Source organism: Rhinopithecus bieti, unplaced genomic scaffold (assembly GCF_001698545.2).
Source record: "Rhinopithecus bieti isolate Rb0 unplaced genomic scaffold, ASM169854v2 scaffold_25530, whole genome shotgun sequence".
Classification (NCBI taxonomy): domain Eukaryota; kingdom Metazoa; phylum Chordata; class Mammalia; order Primates; family Cercopithecidae; genus Rhinopithecus; species Rhinopithecus bieti.
Genome location: NW_016811646.1, coordinates 683,132 through 708,039, shown reverse-complemented (window position 1 = coordinate 708,039; position 24,908 = coordinate 683,132). Strand labels below are relative to the sequence as shown.

General features: G+C 44.7%; 1 protein-coding gene across 4 annotated transcripts in view; it reads left to right on the top strand.

The window, feature by feature from the left end:
- Positions 1-1,749: 1,749 nt before the first annotated feature.
- The window catches only part of RAI14 (retinoic acid induced 14), a 179,763-nt gene continuing 156,604 nt past the window's right edge, over positions 1,750-24,908 (top strand). For 2 of the 4 annotated variants that reach the window (XM_017894507.1, XM_017894501.1), the window contains exon 1: positions 1,750-1,987. The gene's annotated coding sequence lies outside the window, so the exon portion shown is untranslated. The remainder of the gene's footprint in view (positions 1,988-24,908) is intronic. The other 2 variants (XM_017894508.1, XM_017894504.1) reach the window with 1 other exon arrangement.

Here is a 24,908-nt window from a genome sequence, read left to right as displayed (position 1 = left end):
GCCTAGGCAACAGAGTGAGACTCCGCCTCAAGAAACAACAACAATAACAACAACAACAACAAAACTAAAGAGAATCATATACAAGCCACCAATGGGAATCTAAGAGTTGATAGGCTGGTAGACTCTTTGGAGGTGGCTGGCACAGAGAAAAAAGAGAAACAGGACCTCTATGAATCAAAGGCAGACGTGCCAGGCTTAGACAATCATTGTTTAATGTTGTCTAATATTTTAACTCCTTCAAAATGTCAACTGTTCCTACAGAATACACACATGTCGAATTTCCAAGACAGCATCGTCTACCTGTAACGCATCAAATCCCATCCTCCCAGCTGCCCCTACTTGAACGAGACTGACCTGCAAAAATAGAGGAGAAAACTCACAGGCAGTAATGTTCCCCTTAAATAACCTACAATATGTCATTAACAAGAATCACAATGAAACACTATTGTAGAAATTGCCAGCATTAAACCAAAAGAATGTTGGCCAGTTCACATTTCTTTTACAGCGTGACTTTGTTTGAGAGAGGGATAAAGGACAGGAAGGGGAGTGTACACTTGGCTAAGGAACCTTTGCTGTATGATGGTAGGAAGTGAAGACCCTGCAGCTGGTTACAAGGCTTTTGATCCTTGTTTGTCTAGTTCAACTGTCAAAGGGGAGATAAGTTGTTACCTAGTAGGGAGAGGGAGGAAGGAGAAGGGGATGGAGTGGGGGGAGGGAACAGGTAAAATCTGCCATATAAATGTTAATATGCTGCTGAAACTTAGGATGAATTTCAATTTTGTTGGAATCAGCCTTTTTACCCTCTTAAGTTCAATTGACTTACAGTAGATCCCAGAAAGAACTCAATACCAGTTATTTATTCTAGAAAGCTTTCTTCCCTGAGCAAAGGAGGCAGAGCTAACGAGGAGAAGGGAGGAGCTTTGGTGAATAGAACTGAAGTCACAGCTGGTTAGCATGACTAGAATGCGTGGAAAAGCCGGCCCAAATTAGATGAGTGGGTAGATAGAGAGCTTTGAAATCCTTGGAATTAATGGAGGAGTCCATCGTAATTCAAAGGTCGGGCCTTAGTGGGCTGGGATAGGGAGAGAAGCTGTCGGGAACCTGGGGCAGTGAGCCTGTACCCCGTGGCTTCCCACACACTATTTTGAAGGCGTTCCCATGCGCAGTCTCGCCTGTTAGTTCAGTCTGTAGGTTTCTCCTTTCTAACTCCTGAGCAGAACAGCACTGAACGGTGGTAGTCTTGCCTTGCCACCCAAAGAGTGCTAGGAAACAGTCACTCCAACCAATTGGTTCAGTCCGGACAACGTGAGCGCATTCTACTTTACTTTCTGTTCAGTGATTTTGGAAAACAATCTTTTAGATTCTGGTCAGAAGGCGCTTGGATCCGTGACTTTGAAACACTCGCCACTACCACAAACGACTTTGGAAGTTAATCAGAAATAAACAGTATCTGGGATCTCATCCATCCTAAACCCACGGGTCAGAGCACGGGGGGCTTCCACTAACTTCAGGTTAAGAGGATGAAACAGATCCGCGGAGAAGGGTCCCACGATCCCTGGAGACTAAAAACAAGCCACGAACAGCCGGGACGCGCGGACCTGGGGATGCGCCGGGGCTGGAGGGCGGGGAGCACCCCCACCCAGGTCCGGGCCAGAGCCTGGGGCCAGGTCACCTGACTCGCGGAATTTGGGGCCGCGCGGGGTGGAATGGGAGGGGAATGGTTAGCGCCTCCCTTCCCGCTCCCGCTGGATCCAGGTCGGCGGGGGCCGGCGCCCGGCGGCCACGTGGTGGTGCTGCCGCTGCCCCGCCCCGCCCGCCCAGCCCTGGAGCTCGGCGCCCACTGACCCCCGCAGCGGGAGAGGAGGAGGGACAGCGGCGCAGGAAGCCGAGCAGGAAGCGAGCCCGGCGGCCGCGTTTTCCTGGGGAAGCGGCAGGCGTGGTGGAGCAGCCAACAGGGTCCGGGGAGCGCCGCCGCCGCCTCGATGGGGTGAGTGCGCGGCACGGAGTTGGGAGGCTCCCGGCGCGGGGTCCCGGGCTCGTGTCCCCGCCTTTGTGTCTGGAGCTTGGGCGCGGGAGGCGCTGGGGACTGCGCCCGGGCGGAGCGACTGAGCTGGCTGCAGCCGGGATCCCGCCACCTCTCCCTAGTCCACCGCCGGCCGCCAACTGTCTGCGGAGAGCAGATCTGGGGACAAGAGGAAGGGGAGGAAGATGGAGATGAGGGTAGAGCGGGAAGACCCGGCCAAGTTAGGAGAAGGGTTCTTCCCCCGTCCTCCGCCACTCGCAGGCCGGCTGGGGCGGGGCGCGGGGCAGGGGCCGCGGCGGAGGGAGCGCGGTGGGAATGAATGAGCAGACCCGGAGGTGCACCCTGGAGTCTGCACCCGGTCCCACCTGCTTCACCCCGCGCGGAGCCTCGCTCCCCCTGCGTCCGTGCTGCTGAGCCCAATCCGCCTCCAGGCTGAACTTGGAGGAGGTGGGGAGGGAGGTGCGAGCGGGAGACTCCGGGTGGCTCCTGGGACGCGGGGTCCGCTATTGTTCCTCCTCTGACTCCAGGGAGCCCCTCGGCCGGCCCAAGGGCGGGGGCGAGACCCCTCTGGGCCTGCCCCTGCCCCCTGCCTTGTTTTCCCCACCACAGCTCAGGGAGGACGGATGCTGGAGTTAGGGCAGACTCGGGGCCTCCGGGACTTCGGGAGGAAGGAGGACGTGGAGCCACCAGAAAGGCGCCCGCCATGTCCCGCGACCCCTGCCTGGGGCGGGGGGAGGGGGTGTCGCCCTCAACCACCTTCGCTGCCTTCTTGGGCTGGTTGGTGTCCTCGGTTTAGCTCCTGCGGTTTGCAGGGTTCACCTGCTAACTCCTTTGAGTTTCACATCCCCCTTTTGTGGAGGGGGCTCAGAGCCTGGAGAAGCAACAGACGGGGAATTAAGGCAGATGCAGCCCAGCACAGCGTGGAGGGGTCCGAAGTGGCCTCACGGGCCCTGAGCATGGCTGCCTTTCCAGGCTCCCTTTTATTTGCCAGGAGCCCAGCTAAGTCCAACTTTACTCCCAGAGATGTTGAGGGGAATCTGCGGACTCGAGGCCCCTCGCCTCGGGACCAGCGGCTTCTCTTCGTCGCAGCTCACGGGTGATCTGGGTGGGATTCCGTCTTCCTTCCGGGAGAGGAGAATGCCCAGCTGCCTGGGATGGGGAAACGTTCCCGGATCTCTGGGGAATGTGGTCTCAAGGCTGCAGGGGCCTGGCAGAGAGGAACTGTCCATCACTAGGACATAGCCGAAGCTCATCTTAGCGAAGAGAGTCTCACCTCCGCGGGCTTTGCACAGAGTTGGAGAAGAGGTCAGGAATCACAGGGAGGCTGGATTTTGGCTGCTCTGTCCCCAGCCTGCAGGTCTCTGTTCGCTCTGTGGCTCGGAGTTTTATTACCAATGGATATAATTACCAATGGATATAATCTGATAATCTTTTCTTAATGATGCCTAACAAGTGTGATTTTTTTTTTCACCCTTGGGTTTGTAAGACAGTCGATTTTATGCGAGGAAATTGATCCAGTTCTTATCTTTTAGTCAGTGCTTGCCTAACAGAGATTGGGAGAGCTATCCCATGCTGGGCTGTTGCACAGTTTTCATCTCCATTCACTGAGATGCTTCAGTAATGAATTTATTGTTTTATGGCTTTTTGGAGGTGGTGGTGGTGGTACTGGTGGTGTGATTATAACCCTGCTGGAAAATCTTACTACTGTTATCTGAATTGAAAAGAAAGGATGCTGAGCCCCCTAGGAATTCCGTGGGGGAATGATGTAGGGTCCTGCCCACCAGTAGTGAACCTGACAGTGAAATTCCCTCTCCAGTTTGCTAGTTCTTAAAGCATGTTCTAAGCAGGTACACGTACTATCACCTAGGGTTTAAAGGTGAAGAAGAAGCAGGTTTGGAGGTTAAGAACAACTGGGCCTTGGAATTAATAGAATGCGGTAGACAACTTTTGCCTCACCTTCCTCCACCCCCTCCCTCCCTTCCTTCCTTCCTTTTTTTTTCATCCTTTAGAAATAAAAATAAGGGCCGGGCACGGTGGCTCATGCCTGTAATCCCACCACTTTGGGAGGCCGAGGCAGGCGGATCACGAGGTCAGGAGATCGAGACCATCCTGGCCAACACAGCGAAACTCCGTCTGTACTAAAAATACAAAAAAATTAGCCGGGCGTGGTGGCGGGCGCATGTAATCGCAGCTACTCAGGAGGCTGAGGCAGGAGAATCGGTTGAACCCAGGAGGCGGAGGTTGCAGTGAGCTGGGATTGGGCCACTGCACTCCAGCCTGGTAACAGAGCCAGACTCCTTCTCAAAATAAATAAATAAATGAATAAATAAATAAATAAATAGTATGAAATATTTCTAACCTATGTAAAAACAGAGTATAGTAAGCCATTTTGTCTTCTACTTCCTAGGTTCAAGAGTTGCTAATATTTTTCATATGTGCCCCATACTCCTCCCCCCCCCACAGAAAAATAAACTATAACTTAAATATTTGATCTATTCCTACTCCTTTGCCTCCATCCTCAGGTAACCTCTAATATGAAGTTAGCGCACATAGTTCCCAAGCATGTTTGGAACGACAGTGTATCCACAAAAGGATACATGTGGGTTTGTGTTTAACATTTTACATAAATGGTATAATTCTACCTATGTATAGCTTGCATTTTTAACTTACCTTGTTTTTGAGATACATGTGTTAATAGATCTTTATTCACTTTAGCTGTTACAGAGAATCCGAGTGTATGAAAAAAGTATAGTATATTTATTCTCTTGTCAAGAGTAAATTAGAGTTTCTGGTTTTTCACTGTTTTTTTGTTTGAGATGGGGTCTCGCTCTGTCACCCAGGCTGGAGTGCAGTGTCGTGATCACTGCTCACTGCAGCCTTAACCTCCTGGGCTCAAGCAGTCCTCCTGCCTCAACCTCCAAAGTGGCTGGGACCACAGGCACATGCCACCATGCCTGGCTAATTTTTTTCATTTTTGTAGAGACAGGGTCTCTAAATGTTGCCCAGGCTGGCCTCGAACTCTCAGCCTCAAGTGAGCCTCCCACCTCAGCCTTTCACAGTGCATGAGCCACTGTTCTTGGCCTAGTTTTTTACTGTTACACTTTTTCTGTTGAGTGACACTCTATTTCCGTTTTCATTTTATTTTATTTCTTTTACTATAACAGTTTGTACAATAAACATCCTGATATGTTTTCTTGTGCACAAATTTTTCTGTTACGCACTTATTCAATTAGTTGCTGGGGGTAATGAAGTTTAGGTAATGTTGCATTTATTATTCATTCTTCAACAAATATTTAGGGTGCTTGTATGGTCTTGGTTATCTGTTGCCTAAAAAAGTGAAATTGATCAATTTTAAATTCTAAGAAGATTACATTAGTTGGCAGGATGTTTTTTCTTTTTTCTTTTTTTAAACAAGAAAAGTGGGCCTAGTGTAGTGTTGCACACCTGTAATCCCAGCACTTTGGGAGGCCAAGGCAGGAGGATTGCTTGAGCTCAGGAATTCAAAACTAGCCTGGAAACATGGTAAAACCTCACCTCTACAAAAAATACAAAAAGTAGTTGGACGTGGTGGTGTGCCTGTGATCCTAGCTACTCAGGAGGCTGAGGTGGATGGATTGTTTGAGCCCCCAATGTCGAGACTGCAGTGAACCTAGATTACACCACTGCATTGAAGCCTGGGTAACAGAGTGAGACCCGTCTCAGCTCCCAGCACTTTGGGAGGCTGAGGTGGGCGGATCACCTGAGGTCAGGAGTTCGAGACCAGCCTGACCATCGTGGACAAACCCCGTTTCTACTAAAAGTACAAAATTAGCCGAGTGTGGTGGCGCATGCCTGTAATCCCAGCTACTTGGGAGGCTGAGGCAGATGAATCACTTGAACCCGGGAGGTGGAGATTGCAGTAAGCCGAGATCCTGCCTGCCACTGCACTCCAGCCTGGGCAACAAGAGCGAAAACTCTGACTTAAAAAAAGAAAAAAAAAAAAAAGAAAAGAAAAGTGCCTCTTCATTGTAAAATTGAAGCAAGAGACAAATGTGTGGTGCTGTTTGGGATTTTTGTGCGGAAACGTTTTCTCAGCTAGTCACTGGCCTTGTGACCTTGGATTACTCACCCAACCTCCTCTTCCTCATTTCTTTGGTAAGATTAAGGGGTAGGAGTAAGCATTTACAAAGGCACATTCCTGTTCTAAGAGTCTGAAAATGTTACTGTGTTAGTGACACATTTTTCCCCTAATGGTAACCCCTCAGGCTGAAAGGAGTTTAAGGCATTTAAACACGTTGGCGTCCTCATTCCTTCAAACTGCCAGGCACATTCTTTTTTCTTTTTTTTTCCCCCTAAGTTCATGTCAGACACATGTTACACATACCATCATCATGCTCGTGAATTCTACAAAAGGATCTTCAGGCATCTTGCCTCAGAGCCTTTGCATGTGCTCTTCCCACTGCCTGGAAAGCACTTCCCTTAGACGTCTACATGGCTGTGTCAACCCTTCAGGTGTTATGCTCAGACACCTCCTTCCAGTCCAGCCTGCAACCTCGTCTCTGCTTTATTTACCTCCAAGGCACTTACCACCTTCTAGCTTGCCATGTACAGGTTGAGTATTCTTTATTCCAAAATGCTTGGGACCAGAAGTGTTTCGGATTTTGGATATTTTTTAAATTTTTGGAGTATTTGTATTACATGGCTGAACATTGCTGATTGAAAAATTTGAAGTGCTCCAGTGGGTCTTTCTTTTGGGGTCGTGTAGGTGCTCAAAGAGTTTCGGACTTTAAAGCATTTCAGATTCAGATTCCTGGATTAGGGATACTCAACCTGTAATTTATATTAGTATTCTATACTAGATTATGAGCTCCACAAAGGCAGGGGGTTTGCCACTCTTGTTCACTATTGTATTCATGGTGTCTAGAACAATGTTGACCCCTAGTAGGTAAACAGATGTTTGATGAACAAATGGATATACTTTTTGTTGTGATTTTCTCTGTGGAATTTCCCCTTTAACACTTACTGGATATCCTAATTTGCGCTGGTAAGTGCACCATGTCTCATATTCACAGGTTCCTTCAGGGTAAGAAAACATATGTCTTCTAGGGAAACCACTCCTTTTAAATCTAAGTGATTTATCCTACAAGCCACTTATGTCTTCAGATTTTTTTTCTCCCAATATTTTCCTAATCCTGAATTTAGAGGAAAACATAAGTAACACGGTGCTTAGAAACACACACACCTTTCCTTTTGTGATAACCTCGTGTTCCAATGTGATGAATGTGGAAGATGCATAACAAGTAGATGCTGACCATATTCCATACAACATCTCCACTAACAGGCCAGCAGCCATCTCAAGCAACATGAAGCACACTGCATTTCTTTCTTTTTTCTTGAGATGGGGTGTTGCTCTGTTCTGGAACTCCTGGGCTCAACCAATCCTCCCACCTCAGCTTCCCGAATAGCTGGGACTACAGGCGTGTGCCAACACACCTGCCTAATATTTCTTTTACTTTTTATAGAGACAAGGTCTCCTTACGTTGCCCAGGCTGGTCTTAAACTCCTGGGCTCAGATGGTCCTCCCGCCTCAGCCTCTCGAAGTGCTGGGATTACAGGCATGAGCCACTGCCCCTGGCCCACACTGCATTTCTAAAAACAAAAAAAGTGTATTTTGTTGGATTGTTGCAGAGTGTACATCATCATTGCCCTGACTTTGTGTCTTCATGAGGATTTTTTTGGAGGGGGAGGAGGGATGTATTTTTCATGATGGAAGGAAAATGAGGACCTTAATCTGAAGATCTTGGTGCAACTAATATGTAGAAGGTACCTAGATATACTCTAAGAATTGCCACAGCATGCAGTCCTTAATTCATGGCACAAAAAACATTCACTGTTATAACACCAGTACATTGTTTCGCTAGAAGCCAATTGAATTTTCTCTACCTTGCATGATGGGTATAGGAGCTGACAAAAGAAAGCTAAATATATCAGAGGCCTCTTGGGTGTATTTTATATGGTGATAGGGAAAAGGAGTCTAGATTTTTTTTTCCCCAGTAAACTATATTAGGTATACGATACTGATGATAATCCTTTAAAACATTGCTAGAATATTGAAGTACGCCATTTACAATTTTTATTACATCCTCTGTAATAAAATGATATTGAAAGAAATCGGTATATTATGAATCTGGATAGGCTTAGTTAACCTTTAAGCTGAAAACCATAAGCATAGAATTATATGATTATTATTAAAATGTTGCACAATTTAAACAGATTCCTTTTTTTTTTCTTTGACACGAGTCTCACTGTGTTGCCCAGGCAGGAGTGCAGTGGGGTGATCTTGGCTCACTGCAACCTCCGCCTATCAGGTTCAATCAATTCTCCTGCCTCAGCCTCCTGACTAGCTGGGACTACAGGTGCATGCCACCATGCCTGGCTAATTTTTGTATTTTTAGTAGAGATGGGGTTTCACCATGTTGGCTGATCTCGAACTCCTGACCTCAAGTGATCCACCTACCTTGGCCTCCGAAAGTGCTGGGATTACAGGCATGAGCCACCACGCCCAGTCTAAAGAGACTTCTCTTCAATTTGTAGTTAGTTATGAGCTGAAAAGTACAGGTGGTTCAACAAAAGATAAAGATTGTTCATCAAATGTCAATTTTCTAGCTCCAGCCATCTACAATGTTCAGCTACAATGAACAAAGAAATTAGCCTTGTCTTTGATATCAGACCTACTGAGAGATATCAGCAAATTTAATCAGTATTTTAAAAAGTAACTTTTGGCCAGGCATGGTGGCTCACACCTGTAATCCTAGCACTTTGAGAAGCTGAGGCAGGAAGATCGCTTAAGCCCAGGAGTTCAAGAGCAGCCTGGGCAACATGGCGAAACCTCATCTCTACAAAAAATACAAAACTTAGTTGGGCATGGTGGTGCATTCTTGCAGTCCCAGCTACCCAGGAGGCTGAGGTGGGAGGATCACCTGAACCCACAAGATCGAGGGTTGCAGTGAGCTGAAATCTCACCCCTACACCCCAGCATGGGCAACAGAGTCAGACCCTGTCATAAAAAATTAAAAAATACAAATAAAAAGTAACTTTACTGACTTAACCATGTGTTTAAAAACAAAACAGAACATTCTTCTATTCGATTGAAGGAAGCATGCCTTGTTCTTCAATTTTATATTCTATGTGTCCAGTAGAGTATCTGCCACACAGTAGGAGATTAACATCTCTGAACTACTCCTGCCTCAGAGGTCGTTAAGCCCCTCATGGCGGTCATCAGATATAGAGCTGTCCTAGTCTAGAGGAGAATTAAACAATAATCAAAAGGCAGAAATCAGCAGGGAAATACCAAGTCGAAGTTCAGAAGATGTGAAAGAAACACTTTTCCTCCTTATCTACTTTTTGGGGAAGTTTGTGCATCGTGTCTTGATTGATTCACCCGCTGAGTTTTTGTGATCAGTGTCACCTCATCTAACCGTATTTGCGATCTAGGCCAGTCCCTTCTGTAGCGAATGTCATTCACAGGAAATTACAGTCTGGCTGTAGAATTCCATGACCGTATGTCACACCTGGGCAAGGGGACACTTTTGGGAAGTTCTTCATGATTTGCTAATCCCTGCTTCTAAATAAACAGAACCTAGTTGTGAGAAAAGGTGATTATACTCCAAGAAGCTTACTGTATAGTGGAAGGAAATACATGGGTTCTTTTTTATTTTTTTCTTCCCTTCTCTTCTTCCTTCCTCTCCTTCCTCTTTCCCTTCCTTCCCCTATCCTTCCCTCCCTTCTCCTCCTCCTCTCCTCCTCTCTTCCCCTCCCTCACTCCTCGCCCTCGGCCTCTTCCTTCCCTTCCTTCCTTCCTCTCTTCTCTCTCTCTTTCTTTCTTTCTTTTTTTCTTAACTTGACATTTACGCCGGACACAGTGGCTCAGGCCTGTAATCCAAGCCCTTTGGGAGGCCGAGGACGGCAGGCCACTTGAGCTTAGGAGTTGGAGGTCAGTCTGGGCAACATGGCAAAACCCCGTATCTACTTAAACAAAAAAGAAGTGTATATATATTGCAGTGAGCCAAGATCACACCACTGTACTCCAGCCTGGGTGACAGCAAGACACTGTCTCAAAAAAAAGAAAAAAAACATGACATTTAGTGAACACCAAAGCTTATTATCAAGGAACCAGTTTCCCTTACACTTATTTATTATATTACCTTTTAAAGCTCAACTTAATTTTACATATCTATTTTAGGTATTGCTATCGATAAGATATTCTTATTTCCATAGGTTATTGGGGAACTAGTGGTGTTTGGTTACATGAGTAAGTTTTTTAGTGGTGATTTGTGAGATTTTGGTGCACCCATCACCCGAGCAGTATTCACTGCATCCTATTTGTAGTCTTTTATCCCTCACTCCCTTCCCACTCTTTCTTCCTGTGTCCCCAAAGTCCATTGTGTCATTCTTATGCTTTTGCATCCTCATAGCTTAGCTCCTACTTATGAGTGAGAACATACGATGTTTGACTTTCCATTCCTGAGTTACTTCACTTAGAATAATAGTCTCTAATCTCATCCAGGTCACTGTGAATGCTATTAATTCACTCCTTTTTATGGCTGAGTAGTATTCTATCATACATATATACCACAGTTTCTTTATCCACTCATTGATTGATGGGCATTTGGGTTGGTTCCACGTTTATGCAATCAGTTTACTTAATTTAGCTGTTCTTATCAAAGAGGTAATAACTCTAAAACTAACAAGTAGCCTCTTTTCACTTTCACTAAGTCTGTCCAGTTCCTTTTGCTAGCTGAAGTGACAGACACTCAGAAAACTGGCAGTGATAACTGGTGGGGAATCAAAGGCGGGAGAAGCTTCCTTTTGCACTAGGGCATCACAGAGTAAAGTGTTTTTCTTTTTTTTCTTTTTTTTTCCCCCTCTAAGAGGAATCCATTTGCAAACCAGAGAAGAAGACCATCTAGCAGTGATTCTTAAATATTCGTGAGGCATAGATGGGCACTTGCAAATCTGATGGGGGTTTTGGACCATTCTTCCTTGGAGAATCTGATGTATGTACAATGATGCTATAAATGCATAATTTTTATCAGTCTCATGAGTTTCATGGAACTTCTTGCCCTAAGGCCATTTATAAACCTCTTTGGAATACCCAGGTTAAGAACCCACACTGACCACCTATCAAAGTTTGAGAATACAATTACAAGGGCTCTATTTTTCTATCATGTGCCGCTATCCCCCAGGACAGTTTGATAACCTATCATACATGAGTGAAAAGTAATAATTGTGGGTTTTATACTCTCAATTTGAAAACTAGTCATCGGTTGCTATGTCAAACAATCTACATACTATTGACCATTTTCAGGATCTATTTCTATTGGATGTAATAAAATGCAGTTTAGATGCAATGAAAAGGTGGTTTTGTAGTATGACTATTTCACAGAGATCTGATGAATTCTAAGGATATGTCTTAAGTTTCTCACCCCAAGGAGTTGGGTCTGCCCTGTCTCCAGCTTTTGCTGGCAACAGTTTCCCAGTTTTGCTGTTAACAGGAGGGAACGGAGATGTTCCAGGCCCCACCTGACAATACTCACAGGCTCACAGGAAATGTCCCACACCCCACTTGACAGTACTCCTAGGCTCACAGGTGTCCTGGGCACCCCCTGACAGTACTCCTAGGCTCACAGATGTCCCAGGCACCCCCTGACAGTACTCCTAGGCTCACAGATGTCCTAGCCTCCCGACAGTACTCCTAGGCTCACAAATGTCCTGGGCACCCCCTGGCAGTACTCCTAGGCTCACAGGTAGGCCTTTGGCTGCTCAGCCCAGTGGGGGAAATATCCCCAACTGGCTCTTCGCTTTGCCCTTTTCTTCTTGGCCCCCCAGCCTGATGGGGCTGTCTTGATGGGGACCTGAAGAAGACAGGGCCACACTTCTAGTTAGGGAACTGACCCTCAGCTGGAAGCCTGCTCTTCTGGAGGAAAACATGCTTCTGTGGGAAGTATTGTGCACAGGGGAAGGGACTGCCGTGTCAGCTGTACTCAGAGCTGCCTGCTTCTATCAGTGTTCACCTTGGGTGACGTCCTCAAGCCATTTCAGTCAAAAACTGACAAAAAGGGCTGCAGATCTGCCTGTAACAGAGGCTGCCTGCCTGACCTGACAAAAGCTCTTTGGATGGGTCATTGTAATTGACTTGAGCACCTTCTCTGCCATAGGCACCTTGCTGCTGGACTGTCCCCGAGCAAGATCAGGGCTGACTAGTCATTGTTAGGTTTCCCGGTATGTGTTGATGGGATAATTGGGTATTAGAAGATCTCTGGATGAATAACAAGCCCTGCCCTTGAGGACTTAAGAGTTTTAGCCAGGTTAGATATGGTCGCAATCTGCCACAGTACAAGGCGACTGTTAGTGGTGGGAATGGGGTGGCAGTGGTGGGAGGGAATTCTTTTCACAGATGAGGCTGAGGTCTAGAGAAATGGCCCCTTGGAAAGGGACAGTTAATGAGAGGCAGAGATGGATGAGGCCCTAGTACTGGCTGCTTAGTGCTGTGCTTCTACACATTGTAATTTTCTGTCTCTCTCACAGGTCAACAGAGACCTTGAGAGTCCTGTATGTAGCTAATTATAATTGTTATTTGGAATTGATATCATTTTTCTATTTTGAGAAAATGTTCACATTTCTTTTTTTTTTCTGAGACAGGATCTCGCTCTGTCCCTTAGGCTGGAGTGCAATAGTACAATCTTAGCTCACCGCAGCCTTGACCTCCTGGGCTCAAGCAGTCCTCCCACCTTAGCCTCCCTAGTAGCTGGCGCTACAGGTGTGTACCACCACTCCTGGTGAATTTTTGTATTTTTGTACAGACGGGGTTTCATCATGTTACCCAGGCTGGTCTCAAACTCCTGAGCTCAAGCAATCCGCCTGCTGCAGCCTCCCAAAAGTGCTGGAATTACAGGCATGAGCCACCATGCCCTGCCTGAGCCTGTTTTTTTTTTTATTTATTGGAAAAGAACTATTGAAAACGTAGGCATAGAAATTATAGCCGATAACGATATATTTACCATTCAGAGTTTCCTTGGGCTACTTTTGATTTTTGAGGAAAGACTCCTAAGTCTTAAGTGCAGAAGACTTGTATAGACTTGGACAATTCACCTCAAAGAAGAGGGTCAAAATTGGGAGCTCCAGGGGAGGCCAATGGCATTGAGCGGCAGCATGGAGGTCAGAAGAGGTACAGGACCCAGGCCCTTGGCTGTGAGAACCATGTAACAAATGTTTGTAGGGCTTTGTTGGTGAGTTGACAGATTCCGTGCTGAGCCTCTTAATTTGACAAGAATGCTCAAGTAATTTGAACATCTCCTCCCACGAAAGCTGACATATTGGTGATTGATCCTTTTTCAAACATGAGAGGAATTACTTCTGTTGCTGAGAGAGGACAGCCATATATAGTGGCCTCTTCTCAGCCACCCAGAGGATGTGGGAACTTGTGAGCCAGGAGGCTCATGGACAACTGGCTGCATTTTCTTTCTTCTCTAAGAAAGGCAGCCAAGACAGGGGTGGGCTCACGCCTGTAATCCCAGCACTTTGGGAGGCTGAGGCGGGTGGATTGCTTGAGGTCAGGAGTTCGAGATGAGCCTGGCCAACATGGTGAAACCCCATCTCCACTAAAAATACAAAAATTAGCAGGGCATGGTGGCGCGCGCCTGTGATCCCAGATACTCGGGAGGAGGCTGAGGCACGAGAATCACTTGAACCGGGAGGCGGAGGTTGCAGTGAGCCAAGACTGCGCCATTGCACTGCAGCCTGGGCAAGAGAGCAAGACTGTTTCAAAAAAAGAAAAAAAAGTGGGCCCCAGGAAGGGTTCAGCATCCTTTATTTAACTTGTTAGGAGGCCATAGCACCAGGCAGGGTGCTGAGTGTTCCATCTTTCTGTCTCCAAGCACAGGCCCACTTCAGGCCCGGTTTCTATTTATCATGGGTACAAGTTGATGCAAATGCTCTCACAACCTTCTTGGGTCTTTGTTTAAAGAAATAAAAAAATTTCTTAGATTTTCTTTGGAGTTGATATCATTTTCTCTTTTGAGAAAACATTTCACATTTCTTATGAGCTTTTTTAAATTGGGAAAAAAAAACTATTTAAAATGTAGGCATGGAAACTGTCGTCAATATCCATATACTTACCATCCAAGATTTTCTTGGAGTGTTTTGTTTTTTGAGGAAAACTCATGTCTGCCACTAACTTCATGATGTATACAGCCTCTCAGCAATCTTGATAAATTCCTAGGTAATTAGGTTCTTTTTTTTTTGAGACAGAGTCTCACTCTGTCCCCAGGCCAGAGTGCAATGGCACCATCTCGGCTCACTGCAGCCTCTGCCTCTCAGGTTCAAGCGATTCTCCTGCTTCAGCCTCCTGAGTAGCCAGGACTACAGGCATGCGCCATCACGCCCAGCTAATTTTTGTATTTTCAGTAGAGACAGGGTTTCACTATGTTGGCCAGGATGGTCTCGATCTCTTGACCTCGTAATCTCCCCCTGCCTTGGCCTCCCAAAGTGTTGGGATTACAGGCGTGAGCCACCATACCCAGCCGATAATTAGGTTCTTTCTGTGCTATACAACTTTACACAGTGTTGGGTGTGCTATTTGTTTCCTTTTGCAATTGCTCTTCTTCTACAGTCTCTAAAAGCCTAATGAGACAGGCACACGATGCACCGATTTCCTCCAAGTGATACCTATCTGTCTCCCAGCCAATCTGTTGATGGCTTTGTTAGTGTTTGTGCCTTGTTTGGCAGCAGGCTTGCTTTCTGTCTCTTCTTTAAAACAACCCCTGATTATTTTAAGTGCATAGCCCCTACAACAAAGGGTATTTGATTCTATGCCTCTTTGATCAAATAAATTGAAAGTAGGTGTTTATATCCATGGTGGCAAAAGAAAAGGGAGCGACTCACCCTGTCCTGGTGATAAGTGCTACAGGCTCGGGTGGCAGGCTGCGGGCTGTGGGCACTTTTGTGTGTGGCTTCCTGAACAATAGCACTGTGCACCTCTGCCCCATTCTTGTCTCGCTGGGTGATGTTTTTCAGGATTCCACTTGTGTAGTATCAGTGCTTAGATTGTCCTGAAGAATTGCAGTATTTTCTTCTTTATAGGCTAGAGAGAGTTATACAGGATGGAATAATTTCTTAAGGAACAGAAATGTCCTAATGTTAGAGAAGTACGTAAGTATCTAAACATTCTGGTTTTCCAAATTGTCGCCAATACATGGAAACCTCCATCCCAGTCTGCTGTAATGTAAAAATAGCCATTTCACTTGTCTATAATTATCTTTATATTTTCTCTGTTATTGACTTTGTGTAAAATTATTCCTTAAGCATATGCTCTCCATGTGAGAACAAAGAAATAAAGATGCTACCTTCATTCCAGTGAGGCAGGGGTGTGTGAGTGAGGACGAAAACAGCCAGAAGGAATGCCTTTTGCAAATTGGTCCATTCACATTTCCTAGAGGGACCTCTATGTGCCAGCAGCAATTCTGAGGACTGGTTCCATCTTTGAAGGCAACTGAATTTTTTCTTTTAAGCACTACAAAGATTGGTCTGTTGGCCAGACTTTTAAAAATTACTGGTGTTGTCTCACCTGCAGCCCAGTATCACGTCTTGGGCTTGGAAATTGAACCTTAGTTTAATCTAGCCTCCTCTATTTGTACGCTATGCCCCTTTGGCTAAATAAACTTTTTCTGCTGCAATTTCCTAGTCTGGAAGATGAGAATAATAACAATAGCATCTAATTCTGAAGTGCCTGTGGGCATTAAATGAGATGATATTCATTTATAATAAAATAATTTTAAAAATAAAATTTTGCAAAGTAATCTTTAAAGGATCGCTATTGTGGCGGTTATTATCATTACTAATGTCATCATGCTTTTTATCACCCTACCTTTAAAGAACTGCTGATATATTGGCCAACATGGTTATTTCTGCCATTATAGTCTATAGCAATAAAGAGAGGTTGCCCCACATGTTATTGTAATACATCTGCCTTGTGTCTTCTGTTCAGTTTGCAACTGTTTCTCTGTATTAGCATTCTCCCTATTTACCCTTCTATTATTATGTCATTATGTAATGTGGACAATCTAAAGATGTAGTTCTTTTATTAGTTCCCAGTCTTATCTTATTCCAGATTGTATTAACAAGCTCCTCAGTCTCACCAGAGAACTTTTGTTGCTACCACCATAATCTAGACACAGAGTAGTAACATCTTGGTTAAACCGAAAGTGGTAGCTCTTAGCATGAAGCAATGGTATAGTTAATTTCCTATTGATTTTTTTGGAAAATTTTCCAAATGTTGATAGAGAAAAACATAGACATGTTTTCTGAATAGTATATAACAGGGTAATAGTTCTTTGTTTTTTGTTTTTGTTTTTTTGGAGTTTTCAGCCTCCACTACAGAAAACTTGGGGCTGGGATAAGCTAACACAGTCTTACTTTGTTAGATGCTGTACAGCAAGTAAAAGCTATAGCTTCTTAACAGTAAGGAGGATAAGTGTAGCCCTGTGGGTGCCCCTTTGTCAGCCCTAATTGAGGATGGTCCTTTGGCACCACGTAAGCGGGGAGAGAATACAGGAGATTCCCAGAGTGGTAAACTAGCCCTTTCATAGACAGACATGGTCTTCTCGGCAACAGGGTAATAGTTGAGTTTGCACACACTAGGAGTCCATCAGCCTTTAAGTGAAATAAAATTGTGGGCTAATTATTCCTTCTATGTGTGGCAGAGGGCATCTCTTAAATTACAACTATCAATCATTGTTTAATTATTAACCTCCATTATTTGCTAGATTTGTTTTGTGATCTTATGATAGTAAGTGACTGTTAAAGCTGGGAGCATATACATTTTCTGCTTAATTTTACATCTGCTTTGTTAGTATTAATAATAAGATGCTATGTGCTTGAAGGGAAAAATCTAAATCATTACTGTCTAATAAAAATGCAAGCAAACCACTAACACAGGCCACATAAATCATAGTAAATTGTCTAGTGGCCACAATAAAAAGTTTTTAAAAAATGAAATTAATTTTAATAATTTTATCTAGTGTATCCAAAATATTATTTCCAATATGTAATCCATATAAAACTTACTAATAATGGAGTTGACATTCTTTTTTACTAGTCTTTGAAATCCATTGTATAAATCCCATTTATAGTGCATTTCAATTTGCACTAGTCACATTTCAAATGCACAGAGGCCACATGTGGCTATAGTATTGGACAGTACTGGTCTAAATAATATGTCTTATAGGTCCTGTAACCCCACTCCACCTGACATCTAGAATGTTCTCAATAAATGCTTATTTGATTAAGCTCTCTCTTACCCAGTTAACTGGGATTTTGCCCTTAGCTTTAAGCATTTCTGTAGAGAATTACAATAGCTTTATCACAAACTAATTATACAAGGTATAATAGACATTTGAGTTTTAGGTTTACAAATCCATATCTCTACTTTTGTGCAAGTGCATTAACCCATGTGGACTTTTTATTTAAAAAAAAAAAAAAACAATGATTTTGTAGGCTGGAGTCCTATGGTCCACATTTCTGTATCATTTGTGTACTTGGCTTCTAGTTGGGATTCAGTGCATATGACATGAGTAAGAAATTAGAGGCTTCTTATCTTTTCTCATAAACTGTAAGTTCTTGAGTAGCTTTAATACTATTACCGTGTAAAACTCTTGCGTTAGATGCAATGTATGTAGATTTGTGGATATGTGTGGGGCGCGGGGGGAGCATGTTCAGTCTTTACTGGTTAGTGGAAGCATTCCCCATCCTTCATGTTAGTGCTGTTTGCTTTTTATGCGTGCACACAGAAAGTGGTTGAAAATTGAAAGAAAGTCTAGGGTTTCAAATTTAGTTTACAGGAGTTTGTCTTTATCAGGCAGGTGGATCTAGCTGCCCCCATGGCCCAGAACAGCCTGCAGCTTGTGATGGAAAAATATCTGAAAGGCTTTTCTATTTGTAGTGTGGCAAATCCAGTCTGGCATGGCCCCTGGGGGTTGATGCCTTGGTTAGGTGGTGTCTCTTCCAGGTGTCTTGTTTAGAATAAATTAGGTGTTTTCATACCATACCTTCACCACTATTCAAGGATTAACTGCTATTTATCATTGGGCATTGAGGTCTCCTGGTCCAGCTGAGCCCCAGCACCCCTTCTCACCCATACCAAAGGCAGCTTCTCTACCATCTGTCCTTCCTACATTGTTTCTGCCTATCCTGAGGGTTTTGTTTTTCCTATTTCTCCTTAGTATGTACTCAAAGGGAAACAAGCTTCCTTGTTTCCTTCCTTTGTACTCCCTCAGTTCTGCGGAGTCAAGTCCCAGGAGAGCAGAGAAGATAGGGTCCACTCCTATCTCCAGACCCCAAGCTGTTACCTCTTAAACCCAGCTGTTACAGTGGCTTTTTTATTTCTTGAGGGTTTAAAAATCATTGAATGCGGCCGGGCGCGGTGACTCACGTCTGTAATCTCAGCAGTTTGGGAGGCCTAGGCGGGCGGATCACGAGGTCATGAGATCAAGACCATCCTGGCTAACACGGTGAAACCCCGTCTCTACTAAAATACAAAAAATTAGCCGGGCGTGGTGGCGGGCGCCTGTAGTCCCAGCTACTCGGGAGGCTGAGGCAGGAGAATGGCGTGAACCCGGGAGGCGGAGCTTGCACTGAGCCGAGATCGCGCCACTGCACTCCAGCCTGGACGACAGAGCGAGACTCCGTCTGGAAAAAAAAAAAAAAAAAAAAATCATTTAATGCTATTCACTTCTAGTTAATTGTGATTGTTTTCATTGTTGGCCTGATTTCTATAGGAGAGCCAAAGAGCAGTACTTACTTTCAGAATGGAATTAGCCCGGAAGACTCACACTTGGATTGCCAGCAAGGTCTCCTTCAGTGACTGCACTGATGTTAGAGAAGGGTCATGAATGGAGGACTTACGAGGTGAGGCTGTGTGAGGGCAGTGGGGCAGGACAGATCCACAAGCAGCGAATAGCCAAACAAGTGAATGGTAAACATGCCCTCCTTAACCTGCAGATTCAAAGGGGACACTGTAGGTCATCCTATTATATATTTCACTTCTGTAGCTTCATGAAGTAAATTTAGCTGCTGACTTCAGGAATGGGCTGAACAGACTGAAATGCAACCTGCAATTGTGCTGAAGATCAAGGCACCTCTTTTACTGTGGCATCTGAGTTGAGTCTCTGTCACTTGCAGCCTAAGAGTACTGACAAATACTTTGGTGCCTGAGGGCAAGTGTCAGAGACCCAACTTGAAATAGCTTAGGCTAGAAGGGGCGTACCTTGCCTTATGTGACCCCACATCCTGTGCTAAAAGGGTGTGGCCATAGCAGTGCCTCAGGGATCCCTGGAATCAGCGCCCCCAGCCCTGTTCCCACCACCGCCCCTGGTTGCCTCTCAAACCAGCTAGGACTGGGTCTTGGGCAACTACCAGGCTCCTGGTTTCCCAGTTCTCACCCAGAGAGGAAGGTCTACCTCCCCTCCCCCAACTCTAAAAATCCCGGAGTCTCTGAATAGCCCTGATGAGGACACATTTCCACCTTTAGGGGAGCAGCTATTGCCAGAATGACCTGGTTGGAGTGGGTGGGGAGAGCAGGAGGGCAGGCTGGACCCTGTTGATCAGATCCCTCATGGATCCACTACTGGAGTACCAGGCCACAGTGTTCTGCTCAAGGAAATGGAAGGCCTGCCTTCACGTGAGCCAGCACCCCTTCTCTGTTGAACTGCAGACAAAAAAAATCCTTTTATTGAATACACAGTGTTTGAATAATGTCCAAATATGATAGTTGGGGCAGCAGAAATAATTTCTGGACTTTCCATCCACTCCCTTACTCCTAGGGCATCAGAATTCACAGAATCTATGTCATTAACATATTTATATATTCCTTATTCTGAAAAGTATTAAGACACTGGATGCCTGGGTAAGGAAAGAGATTCACAAGCCAAATGGCACCACTGCGATCATTGTAAATGACGTCTCCCACATTCCAGAATGTGAGAGTCTGAGTTTCCTTGTTTCAAAACTGAGTCAAAGAACCAATGAATATGTAGTAAGCCAACTTTTGGCAATTCATTCTTTCTAGGTTAACAACAGGGATTAAATATAACCCTGAATAGAACCTGTTCTCTTACTCACTCTAAAGATATTTTTCATTACCAATTCCTTTGTAAAAGGGCCTCCCTTTTGCCTTTTGCATCGGAACCTTTTTTTTTTTTTTTTTTTTTTTTTTTTTGAGGCAGAGTCTCGTTCTGTTGCCCAGGCTGGACTGCAGTGGCGTGATCTCAGCTCACTGCAACCTCTGCCTCCCAGATTCAAGCGATTCTCCTGCTTCAGCCTCCCACTTAGTAGCTGGGATTACAGACGTCCGCTACCATGCCTGGCTAATTTTTGCATTTTTTAGTAGAGACGGGGTTTCGCCATGTTGACCAGGCTGGTCTTAAACTCCTGACTTCAGGTGTTCTGCCTGCCTCGGGCTTCCAAAGTGCTGGGATTACAAGCGTGAGCCACCATGCTCAGCCTTCATTGGATCTTTTTTTTTTTTGTGGGGGGGGGGACTGAGTCTCGCTCTGTCACCAGGCCTGAGTCCAGTGGCATGATCTCAGCTCACTGCAACCTCCACCTCCCGCATTCAAGTGATTCTCCTACCTCAGCTTCCCAAGTAGCTGGGACTACAGGCCTGCACCACCACACTCAGCTAATTTTTGTATTTTTAGCAGAGATGGGGTTTCACCGTATTGGCCAGGATGGTCTTGATCTCTTGACCTCGTGATCCACCTGCCCCTGCCTCCCAAAGTGCTGGGATTACAGGTGTGAGCCACCCGTGCCCGGGCCATTGGATCTTTTTGAGAACAAGTTCACTGAGATAGAACTTACTTTCTGTAAAATTCACTAATTTTAGTATACAATTCAACGACTTTTAGTAAATGAACAGAATTTTTCAGTCATCACCATCATCTAGTTTTAGAACATTTCCCTCACACCAGAAAGATCCTTTATGGCATTTGCAATTACTTCCTATTAGCGTTCCCAGCCCTGGACAACCACCAATCAACTTTTTGTCCTTGTAAATTTACCTTTTCTAGACATGTCTTAGAAATACAATCCTGAGGTGTGGTGACTCATACCTCTAATCCCAGCACTTTGGGAGGCACAGGCCGGAGGAACATTTGAGGCCAGCAGTTCAAGACCAGCCTGGGCAAGACAGCAAGACTCTTTTTCTACAAGGAATACAAAAATTAGCTGGGTGTGGTGATGCACACCGGTAGTCCCAGCTACTCAGGAGGCTGAGGTGGGATATCACTTGAGCCCAGGAGTTTGAGGCTGCAGAGGGCTATGATGGTGCTACTACACTCCAGCCTGGGCAACACAGCAAGACTCTGTATCTTAAAAAAAACAAAAAGAAAAGAAAAAAGAAAGGAATGGAATCATATAAGTCTGTCTGACTTTCACTTAGCAAAATGTTTTTGAGCTTCATCCATGCTTTACCATGGATCAATGTTATATTCCTTTATATTGCTGGGTAGTATTCCATTATATGGAATTGCCACAGATTATTTACCTAGTAGACAGACATTTCTGTTGTTTTACTTTTTCCACAATTACAAATGCTCCTTCTGTAAATACTCAGTCTTTATGTGGACATACATTTTCATTTCTCTCATAGGTAGGAATAGCATTGCTGAGTCATATGGTAAATATATATTTAACTTTGTAAGACATTGTCACACTGCATTTCACAATGGCTATACCATTTTACATTTTCACCACTAATGTTTGAGGATTGGATCTCTGTGTTTAAACTTGATGGGCTCTTTTGGGTTTCAAGATAGGTGAAACTTAAGGAATGGATTTTGGAGGAAGACATGAAGGGGCTTACCCATGCATAGTGACTTGGGGTGACCCTTGGGGTCAGCTGCAGGGCACGTGTGACGTGGTTTTTCTCTTCAGAGGTGAACACGGTGGTGTGTTTAGAAGGTGGTATTGTAATGAACATCAAAAGATAACACAGAACAGGATGAGCATTTTAGGAATCATCTTAAAAATATCCTCGATTTAAGGGATAATTGCATGCAGTGTCTTAGTCCTAGAGTGATTGTTACATTCCAGAGGTAGTTTGTTTTGATTAAGCCATGCTTTTTAAATTGAATAGATTTAGGACAGGAGGTAACCTTGGGACTTTTCTTTGGTAGGCTTATTGGAGCATGTGAGTCATGGATTTGACAGACCAGAAAGTAGTGCTGCCAGAACCACAGCCAATTTTGTGTCAGTCAGTGCCGCTGGCTCTGGCTGATTCATAGACTAAGATCAATCCTGGTTGATGGCAGGTTTTATTCTCAAAGAAGAATGATATATTTGGTTTCCAAGAGAAATGTCATCCCCTGGATAAAGGCAAGTTGTGAATATAGGAGATGAATGGTCTCAAAAGAGTTTTACTACATGATCATTATGATACAGTATCTAAATGACATTTGTGGTTTAAAAAGAATGTGCTCATTTATTTTCTTGGAAAAAAATCTGAGATATTAAAGTATTTTGGAAAGGATTCACTGCCAAGATGACATTATTGTTATGTCTTTCCCCCCCTAACTTTATCTGGGCAGTCTTTTAACAAATCTATACTTTTGTTAATTCATAAAAGAAAGTTTGCTTGTTTATTCATTTATAACGTATCTGGTTTGCTGAATAAATAAGATTTATAAGATAGTAATCATAAAGCAGCCTTGTTTTGTATCCCCCTGTCTGAAAGTTATTTTGTGAGGTTAGTATATTCCTTGTCTGTGGATGAAATCTATGACCGTTTTTTTTTTTTTTTTTTTTTTTTTTTGAGACACAGTTTCACTCTGTTGCCCAGGATGGAGTAAAGTGGCATGATCTCAGCTCACTGCAACCTTTGTCTCCTGGGTTCAAGTGATTCTTTGCCTCAGCCTCCCCAGTAGCTGGAATTATGGGCACACACCACCACGCCTGGCTCATTTTTTTATTTTTAGTAGGGACGAGGTTTTGCCATTTTGGCAGGCTGGTCTCAAACTTCTGACCTCAAGTGATCCACCCGCCTTGCCCTTCCAAAGTGCTGGGATTACAGGCGTGAGCCACCACACCTGGCCGTTCCTTTTTTTAAAAGTGGGGGTCTCGCGCTGTCTCCCAGGCTGGAGTGTAGTGACAATCATAGCTCCCGGTAGCCTCAAACTTCTGGACTCAAGCGATCCTCTTGCCTCAGCCTCCCAAGTACCTGGGCCTACAGGTGCTCCCCACCATACCCAGCTAATTTACTTTTATTTTTGTAGAGATGGAGATCTCACTATGTTGCCCAGGCTGATCTCCGGCTCAAGTGATCTTCCCACCTTGGCCTCCCATAGTGCTGGGATTATAGGCATGAGCGACTGCACCCAGCCTCTGACTTATTCTTAGATTTAAAAAAAGTTCTGCAGTCAGTTTCAACTGCTAAATACTCTTAATTCAGAATTTAGAGTCCTCAATGTCAAATATTAGGTTGGTGCAAAAGTAATCGTGGTTTTGTTATTTTAGTGGCAAAAACCGTGATTACTTTTGCACCAATCTAATAACAATAAAATGTTGAAATTTGATTTAAAGTTAAATAGCTCTCCCTTTTCTCTTTGTCCCTGCTACCCTGCCTCCGGCATCTTCCTATCACAGTTTGGGATCCCTCTAGGGATCTCTCTATGGTAAAACTAGGGGTAGGGCAGGGGAAGATAAGAAGTTAGAGGGATAAAAAAGTTCTTTTTTTTGAGACAGTGTATTACTCTGTCACCCTGCCTGGAGTGCAGTGGCACGATCTCAGCTCACTGCAACCTCCACCTCCCAGGTTTAAGCAATCCTCATGCCTCAGCCTCCCGAGTAGCTGGGATTACAGGCACCCGCCACCACTTCTGGCTGAAAATTCTTATTTGACTGGTACTATAGTGTGACAGTGCCATGTTCTGAATTTGACAGATGTTTGTTTTACTTTTAATTCTGGGCTATTTCTGGGAATGTTATGGACTGAATTGTGCCCCTCTATCCCATTTCTGTGTTGAAGTCCTAACCCCCAGTTTCTCAGAATGTACCTGTATTTGGAGATAGGACCTTTGTAGGGGTAATTAAGGTAAAATAAGGTATATGGGTGGACTCTAATCCAATATGACTGGTGTCCTCATAAGATGACGTGATTAGGATGGAGACACACACAGAAGACCATGTGAAAACACAGGGCGAAGACATCCATCTATAGGCCACGAAGAAGTGCCTCAGAAGGAAACCAACCCTGCTCACACCTTGACCTTGGGCTTTATTTTGTGTTGTTTAAACTACCCAGTCTGTGGTACTTTGCTGTGGCAGCCCTGGCACACCAGCTGAGGGGCCCCTTGGAGATCTCCCTCTTCTCGCTCCATTCTTGGACCATCACTGCAGACCCCTCTTCTGCAATTCCCTTGATGAATGTCATGTGATTGCCTCGAGTTTGTTGCTTCTCCATCAGGGAATCTGCTTCCCTCTGCCCTCTGTGTCCTTCCAATCTACCCTATTACACAGAATCTAGCACCACTTATTTCCTTCTATTGTGAGTTGTCTACACATGCTCCATAGGAAACATATATTTATGCACAAATAAACTCCAGTATTCAGGCTGATTACAGCACAACAGCAACCTCTCCTTCATTTCCATCCTTGAAGCATAGGCCAGTTTCTCTCCATTTTAGATTTTTCAGGTGTGGATCAGACACCGTCCAATCTCTTCAGTCCTGTAAGCCTCTTATGAGGTTGAGTAGGTGTGGTAGGAACCATTGCATAGCTCTCTCTAAAGGAAGACCGTCCCACAGTCCACACACACTCTGACCCTTTTGCACCTGGATGTGAGTAAGAGCCCTGTTAA